The 12190-nt window shown below is 32.0% G+C and overlaps 2 long non-coding RNA genes across 2 annotated transcripts; both read left to right on the top strand.

Moving 5' to 3' along the window:
* The first annotated feature begins 4677 nt into the window (after positions 1-4677).
* On the top strand, positions 4678-7012 carry LOC145068628 (uncharacterized). The gene is made up of 2 exons (XR_013689029.1): positions 4678-5251; positions 6441-7012. It is a non-coding gene; the product is annotated as an uncharacterized LOC145068628 (long non-coding RNA).
* A 2875-nt stretch (positions 7013-9887) lies between these two features.
* On the top strand, positions 9888-11925 carry LOC145068759 (uncharacterized). Its single transcript, XR_013689116.1, has 2 exons — positions 9888-10577; positions 11236-11925. It is a non-coding gene; the product is annotated as an uncharacterized LOC145068759 (long non-coding RNA).
* Positions 11926-12190: the final 265 nt, after the last annotated feature.

The following is a 12190-nucleotide window of genomic DNA, read 5'->3' on the forward strand; positions in this document are numbered from 1 at the left end:
TTATCCTTGCTATATCGACAGGGTCTACGACACCAAGGCCGGCCCTTTATCGGATTGAAATTTGGGTATCTATGTGATATGTTATTGCTTGCTATGTTTGTATCTTAGTTATTAGGATGGTGTATGTTAGAGACCTGGTTAAGGTCGGTATCCTGGTATATAGGATGATGCTATGTTAGTGACCGGTTAGGTCGGTATCTTGGTTAGAATGTTGTATGATATGTGATCTGCTAGATCGGTTTGATTAGATGTGAATTGTTATATAATTATATGTTTATGTGCACATGGTTGTTTGGACTGGGGTTGGGTTGAGGCGGGTCCTGCTTTGTGTTGTAGACCAACATACCCAGGGCAGACCGGTTAGACCGAAGGCCCGACGAGCGGTCCAGATAGGCTGAAGGCCCCAAGCGGGCGGACCAGACGTACCAAGGCTCGGAGAGTGGACCAGATAGACTGAAGGCCCGGTGCGGGCGGACCAGTCATACTGTCGACTCAGAGAGTGGACCAGGTGGACTGAAGGCCCGGTGCGGGCGGACCAGTCACACTATAGACTCGATATGCATGGCTATTCTATTTGTGATATGTTATGAGTATGTTTATACATGGTTGGTATTTTGGGGGTAACTCACTAAGCTTTCGCGCTTACAGTTTCAATGTATTATTTCAGGTGCTTCAGGATACCGTGACAAGGCGAAGATGTGATCGTACCGCTCCTCAGTTTTATGTTGATGTTTCTGGGATACTCTTATAATAAATGAACTGAAAACCTTTTTGTAATAACGTAATGAATATTGGTTGTTTTTGAAAAAGTTTAAATTGGTTGAAATTTTATGGTTGTTACAGTTTAGCCTCCTCGATGATAGGGGTAATTTCAACATTTAAATTTTGCTTCTCCTCATCCTTATCAGAAGAAGTAGGAATTTGAGAAATGACCTCTTTATATGCCTTCTTGGAAATGATGGCAACTTTTATATCTGGTTAAACTTCTTGGAACCAGCTTACAAACAAGTCTACATATATTGCATCATAAGGTCTCAGTGTTCAAACAAAATAGCCAAGATTACAAGCTCACAAGGAATAACGATAAATAACCTTTTGTTTGATCACCATCATCGAAACTGGAGAACTCTTCACATTTGCTTTTAGTATTCATTCAAAACTTATTGCTTCGAATATAAGTTTTTCTGATATTTATTATTCCAATAGTTCCTATGCTATTAGCTATCAGATCCTTCCTAATGACAAAAATTGATGTAGTTTCAAAGTCACTTAACTAAAATAAGAAATAATAAGGACCATTATTATTTTAGAATAAAAGGAAAACTGAAAAAGAAATAAGCTGGCCTTCTACTTTCTTCAAGATAATTCTCACTCTCCCACCACCATCACTTTCCTTTAAATCAAACATTTAAACATCATAAACTAACCAAAAAAACTTAAGGAAATATACGATCCTAAAAAATCAATAAACTAACACAATGCTACTCCTTTTGGGTTTATTTCTAAAAGTCAAAACTAAATGACGGTAAAACTTACATAAATATGTTTAAACTTTGAACCATTAGTAGCTCTTTCTTGGTCGTTCTCTTCTAAGCCAGAATCAACAATAACTTCTAACTACTATTACTTTAACCTTCAAACGGAGAGAATCTCCAACAACAACCTATAGAAAACACCAAAGTCCAAGAAATATTAGAAATTAAAAAGGGGAAGCATTTAGGCTTAAAATATAAAAAGAAAGGTTGGATCGAAAGGAAATCAAAAAGAAAGAAGATGAAGATCAACCAAAATCTAGAACCAGATGTCGATTAATCCAAGCAAATGAACGAACGCATAGATGCCAAAAAAAAGATATAAATCACAACTGAGGAATAGACAATAGTGATGTAACATTTTGTGGTTAAATCCTAAACCTAGTAGCAGAATAAAAATCAATGTCAACTCGCATGAGGTTTCCCCATCACGACAGTCAGTGATGCAAATCACAACTTGCATCACATCCATCAAGAAAAATCGATACGTTTGAGTGATGATTTGACTGATTAGGGTTAAAACCAGCATATTACAGTTAAAATTACAACATCAAAGTAAACGCATCTCGTTCCATTATCGACTGCATATCAATCTTATCTCCATTAATACGAAAATGAAGATCGAGAGAAGGAGACGGAGAAAGAAATATCTGGAAAAAAAACACTAAACCTGTCAAGGGAGAAATGCAGAAAAATAAAGCCCAAACTCCGATTTCTCTTATGTCATCTGCTTTGTATCTTCAAAAGTCGAAAGGATTTTTGGAGAGAGATGAGAGGTTATGTTTCTAAGGTTTTCAAAAGTTTTAGTTCGTTTGAATCTGATATCAATTTTGAATCTTGTTCACCGATTCCATTGGTTTTCACCAGTTTAATTAGCCAAAGTTACAAGGAATTTGCTATTGACGGATTCATACTTGGGTTTTATCATATTCACATCTAAACTTATAATACTATTTTATTTATAATCAGTTGTACTTTATGCTTAAACACTTGAACATCTTAAAAAAATATTATTATATTCAATATATTTTTAGAAATAGTGAAATTTCTTTTATAAGATAGTAAAGATAATGAGAGTTGATATATCTACGGAATATTTTGATGCTTTTGCTGAAAATGTTATAGATTGATAATTATACCACTATGAAGAGAGAAATCCCAATCTTTGTATCGAAATTTATATATCAAAAATTATGCCAAAATTGTAACGCCATGTTCCGAATCGTTTCCTAATGCGGGGTGGTGACCCGAAGATCGTGTATCACCAGACTTAAGGCCTTTAAGGAAAAGAGATTTAGACCCATTTGGGTTTGGGTACTGTAATTTGGATGACATGGGAGTTCGTTTTGTGTTTTGGAGCCAATGGGTATTTTGGTAAAGTGTCGGCTCGGGATTTTATGGAAATTGGATTTTTGTTCAGAAAGTTTTAAGGTAATTATGAGTTGATAGAAGTGTAGAGCTTCTCGTTACCTCCTCTTGGATATAAGGATCGTCAGAAACGGACTTATAACGAAGAAGTTATGGCCTTTGGAAGACTGTATGGTTTAAGACTAACCCTAGTACTTGGGGTGTACATAGAAAGTATGCAGGGCGTACTAGTGCTATGTCCAATACGCGGAATGTACATTGGTGTACGTTGTTCGTACTAAGTAGATGGATCGCGACACCTGAGAGGATTACATTAAGCGTAATGGTAGTTCGTTGGGCGTACTCCAAATTTAGGGTCTTGGACCCTATTTGAGTTATTTATCTCTTCACCAAACCCTAAGACCTTCAACCCCCATCACCTTTTAACCCTAGATTCGAACCCTAAGTGTATTTTGGTGATTTTGAGCTTGGAAAGTGTTTTGTGAAGAAGAAGAATAAGAAAAAACATTTGGAGGAGTGGCTTAAGCTTTTAGATCCAGGAGTATCTTCCCATTTGCAAGCTTTCTAAGGTAAAAAGTTTATACCTTGATGATCATTTTGGTTGGATCTAATTTATGGAGTTTCTTTGGTATTTTTGAGTCCCTTGAAGTAAAGGTGAGCTTTTTATCTATTTTAGAAGTAGTGGATGTAGGGTCGAAAATCCCCATTAGGCTAAAAACGGGGATGAGGCTGGGGCCGAGTATACCTATCCTCAACCCGTCATGCCCCCGCTTTGATGATGAATTGATATGTATTAAACCATCAGAGACACAATCCGTATACGAAATTACATTCCTAATTCCAAGAGTTCATAATCATAATTTTGTTCGATGACTCGTATACCAAATTGTCACTTATTGTTTTGATGCTTGTTAAACTTTTTGATTGATGTAAAGATAATGTGATTACGACCTTTGGTTTTGATCGATTATTAAACTTGATTTTTTTTTTCTTTTTTTGCATAAGTTGAATTTGTCATGGTGATAGATCGAGGATGGGCCGAAGAAAATACCAAAACCTAAAGGGGAGGGGATTCGATTTCCCGTATCCGTCAAGGATAGGAACAAAGATATGCATTTAGGGATGAGGACATGTATGGTTAACCCCGCCCCATTTTCATCCTTATTTTTTGTTTCGAAGAAAGTGTGAGAGCCCACGAAGACTGATTTTTGGTGGGTTCTTGTTTCAATAACCATAAGAGGAAGAAGAGAAGATGCGTGAATTATGACATAAAGGGGAAAAGTGGTTTATTTTACAAATGCATTTATCTTTGTATATTCACACGATAAGTAAGTTGTTGCCTAAATAAGATATGAAATTTTGGTAAAACAAATTATCAAATGATACAATACCTCTTATTAGACACAGGAAAATCAAGTCTTTAATAATCAATCTGATAAATAAATACAAATTATATTATTTTTTTCTAAAACCACAAGTTTTTCTTTTTATCATTATGTTTATAATCTAACATTCTTTTCTGTTAATCAAAAAGGGGTCATCTTTTATGTTACACCTCACTGCTTAGCCCAAAAGAAAAAAGATACCGTAAATGGTCAATGTGTTTTCTAGAAATTTAACATATAATGTAGTATAATGTAGTTTCAAAACTTTTATCAAACAGTAGTTTTTGTTAGATTTTAGTTGTTAAGTATCTAAAAAATGTTTTGAATTTAAATATTTTGAAAAACATATTAGACATTCTTTATTTTCAAAAAAAAAAAAATGCGAAGTCCGTATAAAATTGTCAAACCTACATGAAAATTTTCAGATGAGGCGTACTGTTGTGTTTTGCTCTTGAGAATGAGGCTCCGGCGAGATTAGGGTTTTCCGAGAAAAACTTCTATTTTGCCACTTAATCATCCGATCAAGTATGAGCCGATGATTTCGACGCCGATTCTACTACTCTCTCTTTCTCTATCTCTATCTCTCAAAACATATATACATACACACACATAAACATATACATCACAACTCTTCTCAAATATCTACAAATGATAAAGGGGGTGTTTGGAATAGCTTATTTATTTCTTTAAGCTCTTTTTGAGTTATTGCTGTTGCTGTTGTTGCTAATTTATTGTTCCGATGAGGCGGTGACGATGAGATGTAGAATGAGCAATATCGGAATTTGGTGACCTGATCTGTATCTTGGCTGGGCAATCCGGATGGCATATGTTCATTTGGAGATTTCTCTTCGGAAATCGATATGCATTGCAACTGCGATTGCAGCCATGACGGATTTGGGCAAAACAAATTCGATTACAACAGATCTGAGCCTCCTTTCTACCCTCGCATCCTGTTTTCCTGTCCAGGTACTTGTAAGCTTTTTTTTAATCCATATACTAAAGTAGATAAATTATTCTCTTAAAAAACATAGTGATTGAACGAAATATCATGTTGCAGCCTACATTGTTGAGATTGAGATATAATGTTATAAATAAATTGTTGTTACAATCTAGAATTTTCAGCAATTATCAAACATATGTTTTCCCTACGCATATTTTCAAATAGAAAATTAGATCGAAATTTTGGTTTATTTATTTATTTTTTATTTTTATTTAGTTTTGTTTCCTAGTTTAATTACTAGAATATGTTTTCGAAATTTTGGTTTATTTATTTATTTTTTATTTTTATTTAGTTTTGTTTCCTAGTTTAATTACTAGAATATGTTTTCTTTTGATTATTAGAATGTTAAGGCAACAAGTTTTTGAGAACTTTAGAATTATTTTTTCTTCTAAGAAATTTTTTCCTAATGGAATATAATTTTAAACATTTTATTTTAAACAAAAAAACTTATTGGCAAAAGCTATTCTGTTATATTACATCTTTTAATAGCCTACATCTTCTTTTGTGAATAAAAACTCCAACGATCTCCTATGGAGAAGCTAATAGGCTATCAGGTAGCCTGTATGCTAGTTTGCCATACATTTACTCTAATAAATGAAGGTTTTTTTTTTTTTTTTTTTTTTGTCACATGTCACACTCATTCAATTTGCCAAATGTCATTTTGCGGTTATTTTGAATTAACCGATATAATCCATATAATACATGGGTCTCACAGGGTCTCGCAACTAGTATCCTATATATCAAAGAGTAAATTACAGAAATGGTCCCTATGGTTTAACCAAAGTTACAACTTTGGTTCACAACTTTGCTTCGTTTTGTTACATGCGCATCCCTGTGGTTAAAAAAAAAACTATGACGATAAAAAAAATTATCTGAGCAAATGAAAATATATTGGCTGGGCAATCCGGAGGGCATATTTTCTTTAAATGTTATATGCAACTGTGATTGCAGCCATGGTGGGTTACTGGGTTTAGATTACTCAATTTCCCTTGATCACAACAGATCTGAGCTTTCATCTACAAAATCTAATGTTGATCATTAGTAAAGGCAACTGCAAGTGATAGCAATGTACTTCATTGATTTGTTTATCATCACATGCTACTTTTAATTATTTCTAACACAACACCGTGTTTTGGAAAATCTATCCAATTAAAGCAATGGTGGTGGTGGACTGGTGGTGGTGGTGGTGGTGGTGATGATGATGATGATGATGGTTAAGTTTATGGAAAATCTATCCAATTAAAGCAATATTAGTAATATTTTTATGGAAAAGGCGATGATGATGATGATGGATTGTATTATTCTAAGCAAATATGAAGAGACATTGAAGATTGGTTCTCTGTATCTTGGCAGGGCAACTTCCTGATGGCAAAGCGAGAAGTGACTTTGCAACTGTGTGTGTGTTTGCAGCCATGGCAGAGTCCCTATCTTCTTTCTCACCATTCCCTAATTACAGATCTGAGCCTAAGCATATTCCTGTTACACTTTATTTTTTTTATTTTTTTCTTGAAGTGATATGGTTTTCTGAATGAAATATATGATTTTTGTTTTCTGTAGTTGATTATTATTAGAATGGTGAACAACTGGGGAAGAGTTGTAATAAGAATAGAGTCTGTTTCTGTTCTTTATATGTTCACGTTTTTTGGGTTTCATTCTTCTTTGTGTGACCAAACAAAAAGATAAAAAGTTTCAGTTGAATGTAATTTTGGTGTTTTTTTGGTGTTTTACTTGTCTCACTTCCACAATTATTTGGTGCGTTTCAGTTGTTTATTTTAAAAGGGTTGTGATTCTTCTGTGTGTGTTTTTGCTGTGCTTTTATTATTCATTGATTTCGTGACATTTGGTAATCAGGGAATTACAGAAGGGTGTGTTGGTTTTGCTTTGGAATTAAATACAAGTGTGTTGCATTTTTTAATCTGATTTTTTGGAGAGTACATTGCTGTTTTTGTCTATATAAGCTTAAGATTGAAATGCAAAACTTGATTGGCATCTACAAATCTGATTTTTGATATGGGAGAGGCTTCTTTTGGCTTATTTGGGAAAAAAAAGCTATGGAGAGTACATTGCTGTAGTTGGTGATGACCACTTTGGTTTTTACATTTGCAAACCAAAATCAACAAAAATATATACCTCCACAAGAGAAATAAATCGATATCTAAGGCAGGCTTATGTTAATGTTTTTTCTTTGATTGAATGCAAAATACCATACATGATTAAAAATTAAAATTGGAGGTTTATTCTCATTTGGTTCTTGTATCGGTTCACCATTATTAGATGAAAAACTTATTTCATATTGGTTTCAAAAAAGAAAACCAACGTTATAATTGCATTAAAAAATCTGTCACAAACTTGCCATTAGTCAATCAACGTAGTTATGTCGATAAGCCTGATTAACCAATTGATTATCAAACATTGAAAATGCAATATCGTTTTTCATTAGATATGGAACAGTGGTTTGTCTGATTGTCTATATCATCTAAGAATGTTTAAATCATTAGCACGTATACCCAAATAGAAAAGTAAAAAAACATATTGAAAAAAAAATATATTAAGATACCAAGTCAATGTGTGTTACCATTCCATCTTAATACAAAATGGATTGTCATGGTTCGAAATGGACCCTTCACATGTACATTTATATATTAGTTTTTTTTACATAACTTCTTAATGTTTTTTATTTTAATCAAAGATTTTGCTTTATAATAATAGAAAGGTCTATTTTGGTGTTAAAATAGTATATGAAGATTCGTACTACAACTTAATTTCATACAAAATGTTTTTTTAACAAAAAGTCATGATTTGCCTAAAAATATAATCAATTTCGCATGGAACAATATATTATAACCTAAGTTTTTTTTTCTTCGAAATAACATCATTATGGACATTTTATTAGAGTAAACATTAATCGAAGACTTCATTTAGCAAAATAATATTTCATTTTGTTGTAAAATTGTCTTTGAAGTTTTGTAACACAAAAAAAAGGTTCAGAAATAGCTTTTTCTTTTTTGATAATGAATAATGATTTTCATAAAAATGTGAACGTTTTCATAATATATTTTCCCAGTAAATAAATTACGCCATGTCAAGCTTACGAATTTTCACCCACAAACTTTGCTTTAATAAAGTAAACCTCTATTGTGTTATGGAAATATTTTTTAAACTTCGTCACAACAAAGTCCCAAAAAATACCCTATTAAACATAAAGGGTTTTATAAAAAAAGTTTCATTATTTTAGAATTTTTTTTATGAAGTTTTAAATGTTTTTTTTAATAGAAATTTTTTATAATTTTGAGGAAATGTTACTTCCTGTTAAAATAAAAAAATAACTTTTTGTTAATTTGGGAATATGTTAAATAATTTTAGGACTTTATAATTTTTTTTTTAAAATAATAAGATTTTTCTTTATAAAACCCTAACAGAATAATCATTGCTTTTCGTAAAAATATAGTAAGTGCATTTTCGTAAATATATGATAAGAATCAGGATTTTCCTACAGATTATCATACTTGTCATACTTAATAAAATTATTAAAATTTTATTATATTTATCATCATTTAAAAATACAGGATGATAGATAGAAAAGATATATAATTTTTATTTAATTTCATCTTTAAAAAAACATTTTTTTTAAAACATGGCTTGATTCCATTTCAGCCCAACAACTATTTGAAGGCTAAATATACGAAAATTATGCTTATTTAGTTATTTGGAGACAAAAACTTTTGGAAAACGATTAATATATTTTTTAATATCTGCCCTTTTCTTAATATGAAATACTTCTTTTAAGCTTTAATAATTTTTGTATTCAAACTTAAAAAACAAATGTTTTAGTTGCCTCAACTTGTTTTTGATTTCTTTTAAAGAAATATACTCACTCCATTTTAATTGTCATTTCCAAAAACAATACATTAAAAAAAAATCATATAAGCCATACATGATAGTTATCATCTTTCAGTCATTTTTCATATTTCCTTGCTCATTTTTAATTCTTAAATCTTATAATCCCAACAAAAGAGGTGTATGGCCATATACAAAGCTTGTCCACTAAATTTTTTTTGAGTAATCTCTAAAGAATCTCAAATAGATGCGTGTCCAGTTGGCTATATGAAATAGCCTTTGACTTATAAGTTTACATTAAATAACATATTTTCAAGGGATTTTTTAAACTTAAAATGGACCAGACTTGATGGAACAAATAAAATGATATATATATATATATATATATATATATATATATATATATATATATATATATATATATATATAAATAAAAGTCTTTTTCAAATTGATTCCTCTATGTAATAGAATTTTGAGATTCTGATTTATATATATCATTATTTTCATACGTTTCTCGAAAAAGTTACATAAAAAGCAAATAAACACTACACCATAAAAATAAATCCGGTCATATTTTTGAAAATATTTGATGTAAAAAACAATCTTTATTATTACCGCAAGACATTGTTATTGGACCCTATATGACTTTTTTAAACAATACAATAAACGTTGTACATATTTTCAAACAAACAAATATTTTCTACTATAAACAAACAGCCATGTATATGAGTTTTCATTTTTCTATAACTCAATGATTTTTTTATTCGATAATCAGCGTTTTACTGTTACCAAGTTGGTTAGTGGACCAAGTTTAAAGCCCAAATAAAAAAATGCGATATCACTACACACTGCTGACTGCTCAGTATACAAGTAGAAAACCTAGCTGAAATTCGCAGATGACGCGTAACGTTGTTTTTTGCTCAAGCGAATGAGGCTCCGGCGAGGGTGATGAGGTTTCTGTCAGAGCAACTCCTCTTGCCATTTGATCCTCCGATCAAGTATTAGCCGATGATTTCGACGCCGATTCACCACCAACTACTCTACCTTTGTATCTCTCTCTCTCTCTCTCTCTCTCTCTCTATATATATATATATATATATATATATATATATATATCAATACATTCATACACGCAAACATACATACTCTCTCTCTCTCTCTCTGAGGGCATTCGCGTAATTTTTAGTGGTGTTGTTGTTGCTGTTGATTTGTACTTCCGATGGACGAGGCGGTGACGATGAAATGTAGCCTGAGCAAATTCGGAGTTTTGGAGACCTGATCTGTATCTTGGCTGGGCAATCCGGAAGGCAATTTTTGTTGTTTGGAGTTTTCTCTCTCTAAATTGACATGCACATTGCAACTGCGATTGCAGCCATGACGGATTTAGGCAAAACAAACTCCTTTACAACAAATCTGAGCCTCCGTTTTACTCTCGCATGAAGCTTTTCGATTTAGGTACTTTTAGCGTTATTCGATCCATATTTTTAACAAGGATTTTTGTCCACTTTTTGATTATGTCAATTTATTAAATTAGATTACTGTTTGTTAAATTTTTTACAATAAGTTATATTTTTACATCGTAATATCTCTATTTTTTACTAAAAAGCAATAGTAATGGAAGCTAAGTAGTTTCAAGTTTAAGTGATTGAATAGCGTCGTTAACATATTGCAGTTCTAATATAAATATTTCATTAAGTGGAATATAAGTACGTCAAATTTTTACAATAAAAATTATATATATCATATTTTTATAATTTATTATTTTATTTATCATTGATTTAAGAGGGCATATGTAGGGAATGCATTTTCAGCACATATAATTTTGGGATCAATTGTTGTCTTAAAGATAATCTATTAGTATGCCCTTTTAACTAATCTATATATCAATTAAAAGCTTGGTTTTGTAGAAGCAAAGACTACAATGTTTACATTGATTTTAATAAGGCGTTTCAGTTTCCAGAGATTACAACAGATATTGACTTAATGGGACAAGCCAAAAAGTTAATGAATATTGTTAAATGTTGTTTGTTTGAATGGATGTGGATTGATGATTATTTAGAGGGTGTTTGGCTAAGCTTATTTAAAAATGCTTTTAACTTTTTAAGTTATATAGGAGGCAATGACAGGAGCAGCAACAATTGATAGAATGGAGGTGTATGTGATATGTGTTACTGTAAAATGTTTATCAGGTTAAGGGGTATATTGGTCAATTCCTTTAAATGGTTTTGATAAGCAAGGATATCCAACTTATCAAAAGACTTGTTATTAAACAAGTTCTTAACGTTGTTTAGATGGTTTATTCAGTATAACAGAAAACTGCAAATATTATTTGTTGAGAGTGGGATTTGAACCAACGACCTTTGGGACCAGAACTTTAATCTGGCGCCTTTGAACAACTTGGTCATCTCAACATTTGGTTTGTTCATTGTTGATGTAAAGCAAAATCGGAATCTTTTGATCTAATTCGTATCTTGGCTGGGCAATCCAAATGACATGTACTTGTGTCTAGAAGTTTCTTTTCCGAAGGTAACATGCAACTTTGATTGCAGCCATGGCGGATTTTTGACAATTGAATTCCTTAGTTTACAACAGAACTATGCCTTGGCATTTATTACAGCATCTTATTTTCATTTCTTCTTATTACAACATTGTACTTTGAAAAATCTATCCAATTATAGCAATGGTGGTAGTGGTGATGATATCGGTAGTATATTGTACTTTGAAAAATCAATGGTGGTGGTGGTGGTGGTGGTGGTGTTGATATCAGTAGTATATCAATGGAAATTTGTTTATTTGGCTGTGATGATTTGTCTTCTTGAGTTAAAGTTGAAACGGCATGGATGATTGGATTTTTATCATGGCATGGCATGGCATTATCCAGATGGCAGAGCGGGAGGGATTTGATTTTCCCTCACTTTGCAACTGTGTATGTTTGCAACCATATGATAGAGACCCCATCTTCTTTGCCTTGAGACCCAATTACATATCTGAGCCTAATAATTTTCTTTGTTTTTCAAGTCTTTTTCTCTTGAATTTAATGTGATTTTTTATTTTTCTTCTTTGATTTT

This window comes from Lactuca serriola, chromosome 8 (genome assembly GCF_051521515.1).
Source record: "Lactuca serriola cultivar US96UC23 chromosome 8, Lser_US96UC23_V15, whole genome shotgun sequence".
In the NCBI taxonomy this organism is placed as follows: domain Eukaryota; kingdom Viridiplantae; phylum Streptophyta; class Magnoliopsida; order Asterales; family Asteraceae; genus Lactuca; species Lactuca serriola.